Consider the following 13,160-nt stretch of genomic DNA (forward strand, 5'->3'; position numbering starts at 1 on the left):
AGACAACAGCTTTACTTGTAGTTTCCAAAGTCACTGCCACCTCCAACAGGAAATGAGGCTTACTTACAGCAAAGGTGAAATCTATCACATAATAGTAGAATTACATGAGATTTTACAGATTGTTCTACTCCATTGTGAGACAATAGAAGCATCACTCCAGTGTAAACCTGGGTAGCTGCCTAGAGCAGATATTAAAAACATCTACTCTGGAATAATTTAAAAGTCAGGCTCAGAAACACAAGGAAAAATGCTTAATATAACAAATGAAATGGAAAACAAACAAGAAACAAAAACAAAACAGCCCACCACAAAAAAAGCTGATTTAGCCTGGGAATCATGTCTGTAATCCCAGCACTTCGGGAGGCTGAGGCAGGTGGATCACCTGAGGTCAGGAGTTTGAGGCCAGCCTGGCCAACATGGTGAAACTCTAACTATACTAAAAAGCCAAAAAAAAAAAAAAAAAAAAAATTAGCTGGACGTGGTGGTGGGCACCTGTAATGCCACTTACTCGGAAAGCTAACACATGAGAATTACTTGAACCTAGGAAGCAGAAGTCACAGTGAGCTGAGATTGTGGCAATGCACTCCAGCCTGGGTGACCGAGGGAGGCTCCCTCTCAAAAACAACAAAGTAAAAAGCTGATTTAAGATTTTATTTCACTAAAGAAACAAAAGAAATAAGCATAGCATCCAAGAATGATTAGAACACTAAATTGTAATTTTGTTACTTTCTTTAAAGGGAACCACTACACGGTTAGCTGAATCCCATTGCTGAAAACCTAGGAACGGCAAGGAACAGATAAATAGGCACCTGCCGCCATCAGATGCTACCACTCAAAACTGGTAAGTTTAAAAAAAGCGGAAGCAAAGAGGTTGGAGAAAAAAACGTTAAAAAACTTAAGACATGTTACAGAATCTTGTATGTCAGGATTAAGATAGAAAATCTAGAGATTAATCACCGCATTATGACCACAAAAACACCAGAAATTTCACATACATACAGTGAGAGGTTGAAAAAACCTAACACAGCAGCTAACTCATTTTCTTTCATTTGAACTGTCAAACAAGGAACCCCTTCAGACCCATTTCCTCTTTCCAAAGAGGAAAGAATCCTACTCTCCAAAGAGAGAAGAATGATCATCAAAAAGAGTCAGCAGTGTCACTGAAGCAACACCAACAGCCAGTTTCACGCTCAGGAGAAAACATTACACCTCTTCCTCGCAAGTTCCATTGCCTTACACGTTCAGAAAAACTTCCCTAGTAATAAACTACAGAAATAATCCCTGAAAGTATAGTCTTGGTCTTTTGGTCACAGCCTCTGCTGGCTTTCCATCTGCTGCACACTTTTCACTAAAGGCAAGATAGTTTCGCTACTTCTGATCCCATTAGGAAATCAATAGGCAAATTGATTGCCAGTAACATGTTTTCAAATGCCATCAATCACTTAACAGCACATTTTAACGTTTAAAGTGAAAATGAAAAATTTTAAAATTGTTTCAATTTAAAAAGTTGAAAACCAAGCGTGCTTAATTAGCATAGTGCTGAATGACAGCCAATCGCAACCTGAATTTTTAAAGTGGGACGTGTTTGCTCCTGTTGTGGTTCCCCCGCCTGTAATCTGGTAATCCCAGCGTTTTGAGTGTCAATGCTGAGGCCCAGGTGGGAGGATCCTTTTTTCTATGAGTTCAAGACTAGCCTAGGCAATATAGCGCAATCCTGCCTCTACCAAGGGGAAAAAAATAAAAAATGAGCTGGGCATGGTGGTACCGCCTGTAGTCCCAGCTACTCGGGAGGCTGAAGCAGGATGATTGCTTGATCCAGGAAAGCTGGCTGAGTTTAACGCTGTAGTGAGCTTTGATCGCCCCACTGCACCTCATCTCCCGGATTCAAGTGATTCTCCTGCCTCAGCCTTTCAAGTAGCTGGGATTACAGGCAGACAGCACTATGCCTGGCTAATTTTTTTTTTTTTTTTTTTTTTAGATAGAGACTTGCTCTGTTGCCCAGGCTGGAGTGCAGTGGCACGATCTAGGTTCACTGCAACCTCCACCTCCTGGGTTCAAGCAATTCTCCTTCCTCAGCCTCCTGAGTAGCCTGGATTACAGACGCCCACTACCATGTCCAGCTAATTTTTGTATTTTTAGTAGAGACGGAGTTTCACCATGTTGGTCAGGTTGGTCTCAAACTCCTGACCTCATGATCTGCCAGCCTCAGTCTCCCAAACTGTTAGGATTACAGGCGTAAGTCACTGCACCCGACCTGCCCAGCTAATTTTTGTATTTTTAGTAGAGAAGGGGTTTCCCCATATTGTCCAGGCTGGTCTCAAGCTTCTGGCCTCAAGTGATCCACCTGCCTCAGCCTCCCAAAGTGCTGGGATTATAGGCGTGAGCCACTGCCCCTGGCCAACGGTCCAAGTTTTTGAAGAAGCTGCTGCTGTGCTTCCTGTTCCATATCCTTCTAAGAACATTAATGCTGGATTGTTTATTGTGAGTTGTCAGTCCTCTCCTTTTTTTCCAACCCCAATCTATGATTGCCAGACACATTTCATTTTTTGAAAGTTAACTTCTACTTACCCTTTCTTTTATTTCATTATTATTTTAATTAATTAATTAATTAATTAGAGACAGAGTCTCACTCTGTTGCCCAGGCTGGAGTGCAGTGGCGCAATCTTGGCTCACTGCAATCTCTGCCTCCCAGGTTAAAGCCATTCTCGTGCCTCAGCCACCCAAGTTGCTGGGATTACAGGCGTGCACCTCCACGTTCAGCTAATTTTTGTATTTTAGTAAAAACAGGATTTCTCCAGCCTGATCTTGAACTCCTGGCCTCAAGTAATCCACCTGCCTCGACCTCCCAAAGTGCTGGGATTACAGGCGTAAGCCACTGTGCCTGGCAGAAATTTTGCTTTTTGACATGATTTTAGAATATGAGGCAGATAATGTTCATCGTATACAAACAGGCTGCCCGAGAGAGTCTGTGATTCTACCTTACCCTTGGATATTCCACACTGCCTCGAGGAGTGAGGATGTAGGTCAGAACTGCTACATGCCAGCTCCTTAATCTTGGATTTGCCACCCTCTGGAACTATGAGCCAATGAATTTCTGTTCATTATAAGCTGCCCAGTCTGTGGAATTCTGTTAGAACACAAAATGGACTAACACTCTGTTATCCAAGATGATATCAAGCTCCTGACCTTGTCATCTGCCCACCTCAGCCTCCCAAAGTGTTGGGATTACAGGCGTGAGCCATCATGCCCAGCCTATAACATTATACTCGATTTCTTCATTGTTAAATCAAATGCTTATAAAATTTGTAGGACAGTGGAAAACTTGTGTCTTTTTTTTTCTTTCTTTTTTCGAGAAGGACTTTTGCTCCTGTTACCCAGGCTGGAGTGCAATGGCGCGATCTCGGCTCACTGCAACCTCCGCCTCCTGGGTTCAGGCAATTCTCCTGCCTCAGCCTCCTGAGTAGCCGGGATTACAGGCACGCGCCACCGTGCGCAGCTAATTTTTTGTATCTTTAGTAGAGACGGGGTTTCACCATGTTGACCAGGATGGTCTTGATTTCTTGACCTCATGATCCACCCGCCTCGGCCTCCCAAAGTGCTGGGATTACAGGCATGAGGCACCACACCCGGCCTGAAAACTTGGGTCTTAACTTTTCTCACATTGCCAGAATTTCCCATGAAGCAAGATGAAAGGATTGCATGAAACCATAGTCAATAATAAAAAGTTGAGTGAATCATTTGTAGCCAAATCATTTCAGAATCAAAATCATAAAAATCCTTTCAAATTTTATTTTACAGCAGAGTTCTATTTTCTGCACTACGTGGGTGTGTTTTATATATTTCATAGGAGCTATGGAATTAGCATCTGGTGGTAAGGCTGGAAGGAAGGTTGCACGCTGTCTGCGCCTTTGTGCAACATGGTTGAGTCTCCTCCCTGTCTTTGATGGAGATGGCTAGTAGCTCCCTGACATCTACTCTCTCCTCTATCCTTGAAACAGGGCTCCTACAGCTGGGCATGGTGGCTAATGTCTGTAATCCATGTAGCACTTTGGGAGGCTGAGGCAGGAGGATTGCTTTGAGCCCAGGAGTTTGAGGCCAGCCTGGGCAACAGAGCAAGCCTTCATCTCTACAGAAAATAGAAAAATTAGCCATGCCTGTGGTTCCAGCTACTCTGGAGGCTGAGGTGGGAGGATTGCCTGAGCCCAGGAAGTTGAGACTGCAGTGAGCTGTGATTGTGCCACTCCACTCCAGCCTAGACAACAGAGCAAGACCCTGTCTCAAAAAAAGAAAAAGAAAACAGAACTTCTAGACAGTTGTTCTCAAAGCGTGACCCTTGGACAACAGCAGTAGCCCTGGGAACTTGACAGAAATACAAGCTCTCAGGTTCCACTCCAGCTCTGCTTAGTCAGAAACTGCGGCGTTTGGCCCAGCACTCAATGTTTTAGTAATCTCTCCAGCTGATTATGATGCTCATGTTGAAGAACCACTACCCATACTCTCTGAGGGCAGCCAAATAATTCATTTCCCAGCCTGTCCTGCAGGTAGATGTGGCCACTGAACCAAAATTTAACAAGCGAGATGTAAGTAGATGTGCTGGAACTTCCAGGAAGGTGCCTTAAAGTGAAGAAGCCCTTCAGCAGGGTGCAGTGCCTCACGCCTACAATCCTAGGACTTTTGGAGGCCGAGGTGGGTATACTGCTTGAGCTCAGGAGTTTGAGACCAGCCTGGGCAACATGGTGAAACTCTGTCTCTACCAAAAAATGTGAAAATTAGCTGGGTGTGGTGGTGTGTGCCTGTAGTCTCAGCTACTTGGGAGGCTGAGGTGGGAGGATGGCTTGAGCCTGGGAGATGGAAGTTGCAGTGAGCTGGGATCGCGCCACTGCACTCTAGCCTGGGTGACAGAGCCAGACCCTGTCTCAAAACTAAAAATAGGCCTGGCGTGGTGACTCATGCCTGTAATCCCAGCACTTTGGGAGGCTGAGGTGGGCGGATCTTCGGTCAAGGATTGAGACCATCCTGGGCAACATGGTGAAACCCCATCTCTAGTAAAATTATAAAAATTAGCTGGGCATGGTGGCGTGCATCTGGAATCCCAGCTACTCAGGAGGCTGAGGCAGGAGAATTGCTTGAACCCGGGAGATGGAAGTTTCAGTGAGCCAAGATTGTGCCACTGCACTTCAGCCTGGTGACAGAGCGAGATTCCATCTCAAAAATAAATAAATAAATGGTAAAAAATATGAATAAAAATAAGATAAGCCCTCCTTTGGCCTTGTCCTCCAGTTGCTGGCCTGGAATACAAATATGTATTGACTGGAGCTTAGGCAGCTGTTTTGAATCACAAGGAGGAAGCCTAATCCTGAGGGTTGATGGATTGGAAAACTAGTAAGATCCCAAGTTCCTGAGACTTTGTGGCATTGCCATAAATGAGAAAGCAATAACTTTTTTTTTTTTTTTTTTAAGACAGAGTCTCACTCTGGAGTGCAGTGGTGCGATATTGGCTCACTGTCACCTCCATCTCCCTGGTTCAAGCGATTCTCCCACCTCAGACTCCTGAGTAGCTGGGATTACAGGCACCCGCCACCATACCTGACCAAGTTTTGTATTTTTATTTTTATTTATTCATTTTTTTTTGAGATGGAGTCTCGCTCTGTCACCCAGGCTGGACTAAGGTGGCACAATCTTGGCTCACTGCCACCTCCATCTCCCTGGTTCAAGCGATTCTCCCACCTCAGACTCCTGAGTAGCTGGGATTACAGGCACCTGCCACCATGCCTGACAAATTTTTTTATTTTTATTTTTGGAGACAGTGTTTTACTCTTGTGATGTACCCAGGCTGGAGTGCAGTGACACAATCTCAGCTCACTGCAACTTCCTCCTCCTCCTGGGTTCATGCTATTCTGCCTCTGCCTCCCAAGTAGTTGGGATTACAGGTGCACACCACCATGTCTGGCTAATTTTTTGTATTTTTAGTAGAGATGGGGTTTCATCATGTTGGCCAGACTAGTCTTGAACTCCTGACCTCGTGATCTGCCTGCCTTGGCCTCCCAAAGTACTGGGATTACAGGTGTGGGCCACTGCCCCTGGCCAGTTTTTCGTATATTTAGTAGACAGGGGGTTTCACCATGTTGGCCAGGCTGGTCTTGAACTCCTGAACTCAGGTGATCCACCTCCATCAGCCTCCCAAAGTGTTGGGGTTACAGGCGTGAGCCACCGTATCCAGTCTGAATTTTTGTATTTTCAGTAATGACGGGGTTTTGCCATTTGGCTGCGTTGGTCTCGAACTCCTGACCTCAAGTGATCCACCTGCCTTGGCCTTCTAAAGTGCTGGGATTATAGGCATGAGCTACTAGGCCCTGCTTGTAAGTAAGTGTTATTTTGTTTTCTGTTATATGTGGCCATCTCCTGATGCTTGATCTGGGTCCCCCTCTTGAATTCAAAGGTGGAATCAACAGGTCCCTGATCTAACTGTTCTGATCCCTGGAGCCTGGGTCCAGACCTGTCTCCTCGGCCTCCTCCTGGATGGTGGACTATGAGGGCAGTTACTGCATTGTCCATCCCTGTCCCCAGCTCTGAGTCCCTTACCTTCCAGCCTCTTCTCCGCTGACACCAACTGTTGGAATTGGTTTCCCCAGGCCTCTCAGGTTCTACCTCTAAATGCCAGCAAAGGAGTGAAATCACACACCAGGAAAGCCTGTGGGAGGCGGAAGCTTCCCAGAGTGGGGCCTCAGTGGAGACAGGACTTCTGCAAGCAGAGAAGGGAACCACAGCAGCATAGGCAGATCTGCAGAGGCAGCAGAGGGGCTGGAAGGCAGCTGCACGGAGGGAGTGGGAGGGAAGTCAGGACAGACCATCCACGGGGACTGTGAGCAGGGCAGGCGACCTGTCCTTCAGGCAGGCAGGTTTTAAAAAATAAACTTAAAAAAATAAAAAATAGATAAACTTTAAGCTAAGTGCAGGGGCACATGCCTGTAGTGTACTCGGGAAGCTGAGGCAGCAGGATCACTTGAGCCCAGAAGGTCACACCACCGCACTCCAGCCTGGGTGACAGAGTGAGATCCTGACTCTGAAAAATAAGTTTAAAAAAGAGTTATTTATATCTTTATCACATATATGTAGTGTGAATATTTTCTCCCAATCTGTGGCTTTTGATATAGGCAGTTAAAAAAAACCTGAATGCATTTAATCCTTCCAAAGGCTCTACACTATTTTGGGAGAATGAGAGGGCTTCAATCTGTTACACACAGACTTAGAGTGACATGTAACTGAATTACATCTAGGTAAGAAGCAATGTGATGCTGAGCTCTGTGGCTCATGACTGTAATCCCAGCACTTTGGGAGCCCGGGCTGGGCAGATCACCTCAGGTCAGAAGTTCGAGACCAGCCTGGCTGACATGGCAAAATCCTGTCTCTACTAAAAAATGTAAAAATTAGCCAGGTGTGGTGGTAGGCGCCTGTAATCCCAGTCACTCAGGAGGCTGAGGCAGGAGAATCACTTGAACCCTGGCCTGGAGGTGGAGGTTGCTGTGAGCTGAGGTCGCACCATTGCACTCCAGCTTGGGTGACAGAGCAAGACTCCGTCTCAAAAAAAAAAAAAAAAAAAAAATGAAGCAATGTGTTAGGTAAGAAGTAGGTAGGTGTGTTTCTGAAAAAAGTGGCGCGTTAACTAAATCTGCGTGAGTTAGTCCTCTGAGGGTGGCCATTTGCAGGACTATAACATTTAAGTGGGAGAGAGCCAGGTGTGTGAGTCATCTGTGTGAATTTTTTTTTTTTCGAGACAAGGTCTGGCTCTGCTGCCCAGGCTGGAGTGAAGTGCTGCAATCTCAGCTCATGCAAGCTCTGCTTCCCAGGCTCAAGTCATCCTCCCCCTGCCATCCTCTTGGTCACTACTGGTGACACTGTGCCAAGTCACAGCAGCACCTCACCTGCCAGGACTTGTTTTTCATTTCCATAATTGGAAAGTACAGAATCAGGGGCAGATAAGTAGCTGAGACTACAGGCATGCACCACCACGCCTGGCTGATTTTTTGTATTTTTTGTAGAGATAGGGTTTTACCACATTGCCAGGGCTAGTCTCGAACTCAGGAGCTCATGAGATCTGCCTGACTCAGCATCCCAAAGTGCTGGGATTACAGGCATGAGCCACCACACCCAGTCATGTGTGGATATTGAGTCACACCTGTGTGAGAGACAGCTGGGTGTGTTTGTGATGTGTGATCGTGTGTGATTCATGAACGTTCGTGCCATCCACATGGGGAACATTTGCGTGTGAGCGATGTCTGCATGTATGTGTGAGACGCCTGTGTATCTGTGGGACATCAGAGTCGTTCATTGGACATTGCAAAGGACCCTGGTGGGGTAAGGCCTCTTTCTTACTGAGTTCACAGCATGAAGTGCCACAGGGGCCTCCAACTGCTGGTGACCCTGTTGCCATTACTGGGTAGGGCGTGCCTGAGAATAAAATCACCAAAGAAAGACAAAAACCCTGAGATGGTTGAGTACTGGATCTAGCAATACCTGAAGCTTTTTAGCTGTAGAAGTCAGCCTCCGCCCTTCTTCAGTTAGCCCCTTTCCCTTTACATTTAGCTGGTTAGAGCTGGGTTTCTTTGCAAAAGTCCTCACTAATACAAACACTTTTGATAGAATGTGAACGGGAAAACCTTCTGTTTACTATTTCAAGCAAATACAAGATATGAATACACCAGAAGGAGGTGCACCAGCCTTATCCCCTGGAGGCCTCAGGAAGTAAAGCCACCAAGGCAGGCCTTAGCACCACCAGGTCCCAGTCCTTAGGCCTCCCTAGGAGGGGCTTCCAGAGAAGGGGGAAGAAAAAGCTGCTTGCAGAATGCTGGCATAGGCGCTCTCCAGCTGGGACAGTGCCGTGCAGGCAGCAGGGAGGTCAGTGAGCCTGAAGTTTGGCTCAGGGTGCCCCTCCCTCCAGTTTAAGGGAGGGATTTAGAGAGGCCAAGCCAGAGATAAAAGGTTTGGAGAGTGTTTCATTTGCAGTCTTTCATTCACAGCTCATATAATGATGATGTCAACCTGATTCTGGCTAGAGGCCTGGGCGATGCCTCTGTTAGGGAGAGACCTGATGAAGTTGAGTTGGGGGGTACTTTACTGGGGATTATCAGATCCTGATTCTGTACTTTCCAATTATGGAAATGAAAACAAAAGTCCTGATGGGTGGGGTGCTGCTGTGAGTCAGCACAGTGTCACCAGTAGTGCCCAGGAGAAAGCTGTTGAGAGCAGGGTGTCAACAAAGGGCTCAAAGCCCAGATCTTGGCTCAGTGCTGCCACCAGGAGGAGGAGGCTGCCATGGTGGCCTGTGTGTGGGCTGTGCCAGCCTTGCTGTGGCTTCGGTTTATTCACATTACCATAAAGATGTGATTCTACTCCATCCACCTCAACAGTGACATGAGGTAGGTGGCCTTAGCCCATTTACAGATGAGGAAACTGACAGAGAGAAATAACTTCCAAGGTCTTACAGCTAAAAATGGTAATGCTAATATCTGATATCATCACCTATGATAGTACTCCTTTTTTTTGAGACGGAGTCTTGCTCTGTTGCCCAGGCTCACTGCAGCCTCTGCCTCCCTGGTTCCAGTGATTCTCCTGCCTCATCCTCCCGGGTAGCTGGGATTACAGTCATGTGCCATCACACCCAGCTAATTTTTGTATTTTTAGTAGAGATGGGTTTTCACCGTGTTAGCCAGGCTGGTCTTGAACTCCTGACCTCAGGTGATCCGCCTGCCCCAGTCTCCCAAAGTGCTAGGATTATAGGTGTGAGCCTCCATGCCTGGCTTACAATACTCCTTATATATTTAGAGAACATATGTATTATAAATATTTAACCTACATGGCACAGTGTCGCTTATTGAATACTAAAGCAGGACATTGTTAAACTCTTAGCATGCAGTAGATCATCTACTGTGGTCACCATATGAGGTGGGTACTTTGCCATTCCCAGCTGTAGCCCCAGTCCTCGGCACTGGGCCTGGCATGACTTAAGTGCTTTGTTGATATTTGTTGAGTGAACAAATGGAAGTGAAGGTCAACTAGCAAGGCAGTCAGGGCAGCTACAGGCAGCCTGATTTGGACAAGTAATTTTATTTTGTTTTATTTTTATTTATTTATTTTTTGAGATGGTGTTTTTTTCTAGTTGTCTAGGCTGGAGTGCAGTGGTGTGATCTCGGCTCACTGCAACCTCCGCCTCTCAGGTTCAAGCAATTCTCCTCTCTCAGCCTCCTGAGTAGCTGGGGTCACAGGTGCCCGCCACCACGCCTGGCTAATTTTTAAATATTTTTAGTAGAGATGCGTTTTCCCCATGTTGGCCAGGCTGATCTCAAACTCCTGACCTCAGGTGATCCACCCACCTCAGCCTCCCTCAGTGCTGGGATGAGAGGTGTGAACCATCGCACTTGGCCCATGAACAAGTAATTTTAAAAGCCCAGGAAATGCTGACCGTTCACTTAAACAAGCTACAAATAATGGATGGTGCCTGGTGTTGGTTAGGATGAAGAGACATGGATGCTCTTCCACCTTCCTGGTAAGACTGTAAATTGGTACAAAATTTCAGGGAACAAAATTTTAAAAGGGCATATCCTTTGACCAAACAAGCTTACTTCTAGAAATCTAACATGAGGAGATATTTGGGCAAAGGTGGAAAGACAGGTTATGTATTAATAGTAAAAAGTGCCCAGAATGAGGGGTTAGTTAAGAGAAAATAATGGTTCATTCATATCACAATAGCTCATAATCACTGTAGCTAATAGAAAGTGGTTGTCAGCTGTGTGCCAGATAACTCACTTGGTCATCAAGACACCCCTGTGAGATAGATGATGTTATTATTCCTATTTTGTAGATGTGAAAACAGGTATAGAGAGGTTAAGAAATTCGTTGTGGTCACACAGCTGGTGAGCAGAGAAGGAATTTCCATCTAGGTGCTGGTTCCCAAGTCTGCAGTCTTTCATTCATGGCTTATATAATGATGATGTTGACCTGAATTCATCAACATGGAATCATGCCTGCAATAAATTGTTACAGGGAAAAGGCAGATTGGAAGATTCCTAGAGTGGCTACCTCTCCACATGGGATAATGGCAAATATCTTTTTAATTTTTTCTTTTTTCTCATTTGAATATTTTTACAATGTGTAAATATTATTGTGCTCACAAAAGACATTGAAGTTCTTAGCCAGGGAGGCTGAGGCAGGAGAATTGATTGAACCCAGGAGGCAGAGGTTGCAGTGATCTGAGTTTGTGTCACAGCACTCAATCCAGGATGACAGAGTGAGAATCCGTCTCAGGAAAAAAGAAAAGACAACAAAGTTCTTTTCATTTTGGAGCAAAATGGAAAAAGGAGAAAAGAAGCTGGGTGCAGTGACTCACATCTGTACTATCAGCACTTTGGGAGGCCTAGACGGGTGGATCACTTGAGGTCAGGAGATTGAGACCAGTCTGGCCAACATGCTGAAACCCTGTCTCTACTAAAATTACAAAAATTATTCGGGTGTGGTGGTGCGCACCTATAGTCCCAGTTACTTGGCAGGCTAAGGCAGGAGAATAGCTTGAACCTGGAAGACGGAGGTTGTAGTGAGCTGAGATCATGCCATGGCATTCTAGTGCAGTCTGGGCAACAGAGCAAGAAGAAAGGAAGGAAGGAAGGAAGGAAGGAAATAAAGAAAAGAAAAAGGAGAAAAGCTAGAGGATGTGGGGAAGGACTCAATGATAGAAACTTCCAAGGCCTCTTTTCTGGTAACCTGGCTTTGGTGTCTGCGGCCTCCTACAGCCAGGCCAGCTGTCATCCTCCTCCACTGGGTAAAAGGGGAGCCTTTTTTTTTCTTTCCTGATGGCCACACAGGCAAGGATAGAGAGGTGGCTGCAAAAGCTTCCTTGGTGCCTCTTATTCAATGACTCCATCTAAAGATCACTCCTCACCCCCAGCCGTCATATGGCTGCTAATATTAGTGCTCATTTTTCCAGTGAGGAAACAGAAACTTAGAGAGGTAGAGGGATCTGTCCAAGGTCATTTCTGCAATGAGGAGAAGAGAAAGGATCCAGGCTACATCCTGTGACAGACAGCTGAGTCCCTGTTTTTTCTTTTTCTTCTTTTGTTTTTTTATACTTTTTTTTTTTGAGATGGAGTTTCACTCTTGTTGCCCAGGCTGGGGTGCAATGGTGCCATCTCGGCTCACCACAACCTCTGTCTGCTTCCCACGTTCAAGTGATTCTCCTGCCTCAGCCTCCTGAGTAGCTGGGATTACAGGCATGTGCCACCACGCCTGGCTAATTTTGCATTTTTTTTAGTAGAGAGCGTGTATCTCCATGTTAGCCAGGCCGGTCTGGAACTCCTGACCTCAGGTGATCCACATGCCTCGGCCTCACAAAGTGCCAGGATTACAGGCATGAGCCACCACGCCCGGCCGAGTCCCTGTTTTTTCATTCAAACAACCATTTGAAGGAGAATCCTGTATTTTCTGTTATGTCATACTGCTGAAAAATTTCTATCAAACTATAGCAAAGATTCCTTTCCTTCCTTTAAAAAATGTTGAAGAGAAATGTCTTGGACATGAGCGTCTTTTTTTTTCTGAGACAGAGTCTCACTCTGTCGCCAGGCTGGAGGGCAGTAGTGTGATCTCAGCTCACTGCAACCTGCAACTCCCTGATTCAAGCGATTCTCCTGCCTCAGCCTCCCGGAGTATCTTGATTTATAGGCTATATGTGTAGAGCTGTTGGCCCCACAAGGTTGTGGGGTGTCCCTTATGCTGTGATGAGGTGCAGGATCAGAGAAGTAAAGAGACAGGACACTGAAGAACTAGAGAAGAGCAGCTGGACTTGGGGGGCCACGCCACCTATGAGCAGAGGCAGTGAGGCCCCAAACGTCCAGAAGCATCTGTATTTATTAGGTACAAGCAGGGTCAGGGTCATGATGAGGTCATCATCTATAGGCTTAGTGATAGGGCATACATAATCACATGAGTAACAAGTGAGGGGGCCACCCCATTATGTCACCTGGGCAGAGAGGTGGGCCATGTGCAGTAGGGGGCCATTCTGGTGCAGTAGTAGAGGGTTGTGTACAGAAAAGGGGTCCACCCCCATTAGGTCACTGAGGCAAAGAGGTGGGCTGTGTGCAATAGGTGTCATGCACAATACTTATCTGGGGCTG

General features: G+C 46.1%; 1 long non-coding RNA gene and 1 other non-coding gene across 2 annotated transcripts; one reads left to right on the forward strand and one right to left on the reverse strand.

The window, feature by feature from the left end:
• The first annotated feature begins 490 nt into the window (after window positions 1-490).
• LOC118153998 (uncharacterized) lies at window positions 491-1,270 on the forward strand. Its single transcript, XR_004743915.3, has 3 exons — window positions 491-629; window positions 738-841; window positions 1,067-1,270. It is a non-coding gene; the product is annotated as an uncharacterized LOC118153998 (long non-coding RNA).
• Window positions 1,091-1,297, reverse strand: LOC118154119 (small nucleolar RNA U3). The gene has a single exon (XR_004744033.1). It is a non-coding gene; the product is annotated as a small nucleolar RNA U3 (small nucleolar RNA).
• Between the last annotated feature and the right edge of the window lie 11,863 nt (window positions 1,298-13,160).

Source organism: Callithrix jacchus, chromosome 5, assembly GCF_049354715.1.
Source record: "Callithrix jacchus isolate 240 chromosome 5, calJac240_pri, whole genome shotgun sequence".
Classification (NCBI taxonomy): Eukaryota; Metazoa; Chordata; class Mammalia; order Primates; family Cebidae; genus Callithrix; species Callithrix jacchus.